This window comes from Cryptomeria japonica, chromosome 8 (assembly GCF_030272615.1).
Source record: "Cryptomeria japonica chromosome 8, Sugi_1.0, whole genome shotgun sequence".
In the NCBI taxonomy this organism is placed as follows: domain Eukaryota; kingdom Viridiplantae; phylum Streptophyta; class Pinopsida; order Cupressales; family Cupressaceae; genus Cryptomeria; species Cryptomeria japonica.
In genome coordinates, this window is record NC_081412.1 from 382,083,514 (window position 1) to 382,090,666 (window position 7,153).

Genomic DNA, 7,153 nt, shown 5'->3' on the forward strand with positions numbered 1-7,153 from the left:
TGGTTTTTGCTCCACATCTCTCATCCTCATCTCTCTTTACTTCTACTTTACCGATAGTAGTGGCATAAGCCATACTCCTGCTAAAGTGGGGGCTAAATGTAGTATCATAAAATTGTGACCCCTACAATTTTAACCACATTTTGGGTCCTCACCTTGGCGACAACATCTTCTTCCCCAACCGAGACCTATTTCTGCATTTCCAACCCTTCACCCTTCCTCCTTCATGTCCTGTGTCTTCTCTAGACCCTTTTCGGGCCCCAAAATAGGGCAAGATAGCGGCATGGCACCCTATCCTCACCCCTTAGGGTGGCCCTATGTTAGGTCTTCCTGGTCTCCTATGCATAATTTATCTTTGGGGTTTGCAATTCCTCTTTGTCACCCTTCGATGGTTGAAAATTAATCCTTGGGGCATGTATAAAAAGGAATTGAATACCCTCATTCATGGATGGATGGACAACGGATAGGTAGATAAGGAACATAAGGAGAAGACACAAGATTTCAAGGTCATTAACAAGCATTATGCATTCAAGTCTTCTTCATTCATCCATTGGAGCAACATTACAACATTCATTTGTAAGCATGTGTGTGTGTTAGGGTTTTTTCATGTTACATGCCATTTCATACAACATTTGTGGTTACATTCAAGAAGCAAAGAAATCATCATCAACAAGCTCCAAATCTACAAGGTATACATTTCTATTGTTTACATTCAAGCATTGTCAATTAATTTCTTTCAAGGTTGATTCCTCAACTGGGGTTTGACTGAGGCAAACCCCTATCCACAACCATTCTCCCTCTCTTTTCTGTGTGTAGGTTGCAGGTGCGCAACTATGATTGCAAGCTTGGGCTTCATTTGCAGAGATAGAAGAACCCTTTTCATTTCACGAATTTTGTGGCAGACCATGTACATTCCCACCATGGTCCTGATGAATTTTGTCCAAATTTGTAGGACAAATCTGTATCAGTATAATTAGCTTAGATCCGAAGTTACAACATGATCCCAAACTGGTAGCTCCTCATTTCACTCATTTCCTCTCTCTTTTCCACATAATAAACAAGTCAACTTTCTCATTTACAAAAGAGGGTAAATCACACTTCAACGACTTGCAATCCACTCAGAATTCACATCCTTGTTTCCCTTAGATTTAGATCTAGCGGATTCAAGCCCCTCTTTTCAATGTAAAGTTCCTTTCCAAGTGAAAATCATCCTAGTGGCTTCCTTTCTCTCTCCTAGGTGGGGAGTCACTAGGATCCAATTTTCCACTTTACAGCTACAAAACCATGAGTAAATACCATAGGCTAACTACCCCCATTGATTCCTCATCTAATATTAGGTAATTTATTAAATTAATTTCCCCAATATTAAATAAATACAATAAATATATCCCAAATGTTATAATACAACTCATCAAGTGGTCCGGATAAATATTCCCAAGGAATGTCTACATGCTACACGTCTATGTGCAACATTAAATAAATAAATATTACATTACGTGTCCATGGAAAACTCACATAATAAATAAATATTACAATTACAAACATCATTATGCAAGGTGTACAACACCTATTTTCCCTATATATATGTAATTAATTAATTTAATTCTTTTATTATCATTTGATCTATAGTTTTATTATTGTTTGATATAGGTCCATCCAGGCTTAAGAGCTTACTTGATGGTACAATTGAATAAGTAAATAGAGGCATGTATAAATTTTTAAACATGTTTTTCAATGATAAATTGATAAATTACTTTTAACACATATTTATAATTCATTTATTGTGACCATTTTGTACTTTCATAGATTCTAATTTTATTTCCCCTTAAGCCATGTCCTAATTAGTTCAAATTATCCCCTTTTAAGCCACATGTCCTAATTAGTTTGATCTTGTAACATCATAAAATCATGACCTTGCAATTTTTGACTGCATTTGGGTCTTCACATTGGTGAAACAAATCCCTAAGCTTGATTGGAGACCTGGGACATGCTTGCACCTCCTAAAACATGTATTTCCTTACAAAGTGCACTGCGTGTTCTTGCTTTCTGTCCTAAATTAGGGTAGGACAAGGGCTTTTCACCCCTGTCCCCTGTAGGATAGAGTTGTGGCACCCTTGTCCTTGCCCTATTTCGCCCCCCTCCACTTAAATCCTACATTGGGCTTGTCAAATGAGAAGCAGGAAAAGGTTTTTTATGTCAGCCTAAGACAAAAAATTAGTCAAATAACCCTAATTGGCAAGTATATAAGACATTTTTTCCCTCCTATTTGCATAAGCAAAAGTAAGGTGAACAAGCATTACTGTCATTCAAGAATCAAGCATTCAAGCATTGAGCATCTCAAGTCTCCTTTCAAGGCTAGGTGTTGCATTCAAGTCAAGGATTCAACCATTGAAGAGGAGATCCCTATCAACATTCAAAGCATTCAACTTCACATATCCTTTCAAACAACTCTATCAACATTTGAATTGCATCCTCTCTTGAGGTGAATTCTACTTCAGTCATTTACTTTCATTTACTTGCAAGTACTTTTCATCATTTGGTTAATTTCAAAACTAGGGTTTGACCTAAAGACAAACCCCCAATCCCAACAACATTTCCTCTCTTTTCTATGTGTAGGTTGTAGATGCGCAACAGTATTTGCAGGTTTAGGCTTCATTTTCAGAGACGAGAAAACCCTTTTTGACACGCATATTTTTTGAAGAACCAAGTACACTTTCAACCTGGTCCTGACAAATTTTGCTCAAATTTACAGGAGAGCTTTGTCTCAGCATTTTACTGCTAATTCCAGGTGCACAACTTCATCCCGCATTTCTATCTCAAGTTATAATAATTTCTTTACCATCTTTACACTTAGTCTCAATTCACTTAATTCATCCTATCCATTATAAAATAGGGGTTACTTTTACTTTCCAAATTCATTGTCAATTCACTTAGCATTCAATCTCTTTCCATTGATATTGGATCTAGTGAATTCAACCCCCCTCTTTTAAATGTAATGCGTGAAAGAGGTTGAAGAGGATCCTTTTTGAAACTTTCACTCCTTTCTTGAGGGGGGTAAAGCTTTCCATTTGATCTCCTCATCACCCCTTTTTCACCATTACATTTTGGTGAACCCGATGTCTTACATGGTTGACATTTCACATTATTGCATATTTTTCATTTACAAGTTTAAGTTTCTTGAAAAACTTAGTGGTTAATTAATTTAAAACCCTAGTTGTTAAAATTGGAATTGAACTTGTGTTTTGCAAAAAAATCTGTCTATTGTTTTAGATCTGAAAATTGCATTAAATTCAATTTATTCTTTGTCTTGTTCAATTTGCAAATTAATTTTACAAAATTAAGTGATTAATTGTCAAAACCCCAATTTTTAAAAATTAACTTGAATTTGTGAAAACATTGGATTCACATTTAATTTTGATGGACTTGAAATGCACTAAGAGGGGGGGGGGGGGTGAATTAGTGACACCAAATAAAACACTACTTCAAACATTAACCAGTAGATGAACTTAACCAAACATTTAAACAAAATACATGCTATCCAAAATGATAAAACAACATCCACAAAAAGTAAAGCATCCACCATAACACAAGTATTTTATACATGGAAAACCCAAATAGGTAAAAACCATGGTGAGATGGAACTCACAAGTTAACTATCTACAGTAATAGATAACTGTTTGGTTAAGGTCTTACAAAGTGCTATGCTAGGAGAGAATCTTGTTAGAGATCCCAAGCTTGATTAAAAGATTATACCCTATTAAGAGTAACCTCGCTAGAGGATTTGAGAATCCAAACTAATGGATCACCTTGTTAGATGATTTGTACAATGAAGCTTGCTAGATCTTACCCAATTAGGGGATTTGATTATGTTGTAATGATTAGAAAACAACAAGAATGGATTGATCTATTTTGAGTAGCACAATATTTGCTTGATCAGATCCTTCTAAGTACATTCAACACTGCTCTTCATCTTAACACTTATCACTCTTCAACAAAAGCATTCACTCTTGATGCATATCAGTATTCGCATACCATCATTCTCTATCCATTTCAAATGATTCACTAAGATGTCTTTAAATAGACATTTAAATCTAATGTCGGCCTAAGGAAATCAAAACACAATTTCCTAGGTGCAGTGTATCGAGACAAGTAATCATAACTCATCACAAAACTGACCGTCAAGAAGTTGGTGCTGGTAACTCATCACAAAATCAGATACTGGTTAGAACAGTCAATACCAGTTGGAACAAAACATGTGATCCGTTGTCTTGGAATCTTCTGCTTGATCTCCATCTTCATCTTTATCTTCATTTTGATGCCAACTTAGTGTAGCCACATGTTATCTCTTAAGCACATACTCGTTGACACAAAGTACCAACTAGAGATAAGCCTTAAGAATACCGGTTGACAGTGTAAACCAATTGAAGTTACACCGGTAGTCAATGTAACCATATGTGTGTGAGAGAGTGTTTCATCAATGACAACAAGTAATGAATACATTACAATCATCATCAAGCCAACAAATTTTAGAACTATTTTCAGTTTTTTCTTCTTGCCTAAAATTCAAAATTTCAACTTCCCTCCCTTTTTCCAAAATTCAAAATTTAAAAATTCAGTGGTTAGGTCCTAAAACCCTAATTTTCAAATTCACTTGGATTTTGTGTAAAATTCAATCAATTTCAACCAATTTCAATTTTCAAAACATTATCCAAGTTGGCCTTATGCATTAGGTTTGACCTTTTAAAAATTTGCAATTCAATTTCTTATCTTTTTCAAAACCCTAATAGGGTCCTATTTTCATATTCAAACCTTAATTTCGAATATCTAAACTTCATAAAATCAACCAATTTTTTGAGGTTAGCTCTAAAATCATCGCAGCTTTCATCCCTGAAAATTTTCAAAAAAGTTGGGCAGCCCGTGTGCAACTTCAACACAATCCCTGGCTTTTTTCCTAAATTTCGGGAGATTGTTATGACTATATTTAATTGCTTAAATTCAGAAAATTGGCTGATTTTGTCAAATTTGATTCCTCTAAAATAAAAAATACTTCACAAATTCAACATCACAACTTTCAAGAATTTTTTTAAAAATTAAGTGGTTGATTGCAATGTACCTTGATTTAAAATTTTTTGTCAATTTTAATTTTAAAGTTAAGTGGTGTCCATTGGCCCTAATTTTAAAATTTCAAGTTCTTTTCACCATAATAATTATTTTGGAAATTGTGTCATTTCTTCTTTCAACAAAGTTCAAATTGTATAATCATCATTTGTACATTATTCAATTTTGCAAACTTTGTTCTCCAAATTCAAAACTCAAATTTAAATTTAAAATTCAAATTTTCCCTCTAGTGCATGAGTTTTACAACTATTAGTCCTACCTATACTATCCCTGTTAGATGAAGCATTATAATTAAGGCTTCCCAAGGTTTAATTCCTGAAGAGATGGAGCCTAATTTGGGTGACTTCTTCAATGAGGATAATGCTAATTCTTCCCATCCTAATAACATCCCTAAATACCCAATTGATGATTCCAATGATGAAGAAGAAGCTTTGACTAGAGTTTCCATAGATCAGATTTCAAAATTAGATAATCAATTTGACAACTTTCAACAATGGATGTCCCAAGAATACCCAATGGTGAATCTCTTCCGTTAATTGAAGGTCTAAAACACATGATTCAAAGTGATAAGAATTGAATTGATATATTGCATGGCATTGCCCATATTGTTGATTCTAATGTCATGCCTATAAAGAGTTGTGCTAAGAACTTAGGTTATTCACAACCTCCTACACAAGTCGACCATTCTATTCCTTTGACCACTTCAATGACTAGAATTCCTACTTTCACTTCAAACATCATGACCACATCAAATCAAAATGTTATACCTACAACCATTAGTCATGGGCACAATCCCTCTTCTTCATTCAGTCCTCCATCTTTATCTATGCCTTCAATGAGTATTCCTATTGTCTCTTAACCAATCAATGTGACACAAGGGGGCAATTCATCCAATCATTCTATCCCTCCTTTTATTATTCCATTTCCTACTCAATCATCACCTATGCCTACTTACCATAGTGTTCCACCACCCTATTCTCAATCAATGCCTTCTTTCAATAACATCACACCACTTTCTCAGTCAAACATGTCTAACATAAATTCTTCAACCGAAGCAACCATTAATAGCCTTGTACAAACTGTGTCATCATAGCAACAACAAATTGCTTTTATGAGTCAATCCAAGTTTAGTGTGCCCACATTTGATGTTGTGAGCCCACTTTCTTTTGATATTGTTAGAATTGTCCCTCCTAAACACGTTGAAGTCCCTCATTTGGAACTCTATAATGGAAAAGGTGATCCTTTAACACATGTCAAAATATTCCAAACTTTGTGTGTTAACTTTTCTTATGATCAAAGATTGCTTGCCAAATTGTTTACTAGAACACTAAGAGATAAGGCTTTACAATGGTATTTCTCTTTGCCTTTCTATTCTATTACTTTTTTTCAACAATTAGCAAATGCTTTTATTCAAAAATTTCAAAACAACATAGGTCCTAAAATCACTTTGGTTGATTTAATGCATTGTAAACAAGGTGCTAAAGAAAAAGTGACTGATTTCATTGGTAGATATAAGCATTTGTATTCTCAAATTTCTTTTCCAGTGCCTGGTAATGATAATCAAAGAATTTTTATTTCTATTTTGCAAAAAGACAATAGGGACAAACTTCTCCTTTCTGATTTTACTTCCTTTCCATAGTTGTGCGCAACACTTCAAAATTATCAACTAACTGTGAGTCAACTGGAGCAATCTACTCCTATGGCTCCTAGTGATAACGGTGAGAGTGCTCAATAACAATTTGTGAAGTTCAAACCGAATAAAGGCTTCATCAAATTTAATGACACTATCAACAATAACAATGTGAATGCTACAACAAGTGTGCCTCCTATTTAAAAATTTTTAAGAAGAGAAAGGCAATTTACTCCTTTGAATGAATCTTTACATAGTATTATGTCTCATTTTTTACAAAGAAATGTTATCAACCTTCCTCCAATAAAACCAGTTGACCCTTCTAAGGCAACCTCACCTTACTTTAATAATAATTCTTTTTGTTAATTTCATCATCAACCTGGTCATGATACTGAGAAATATTTTGCA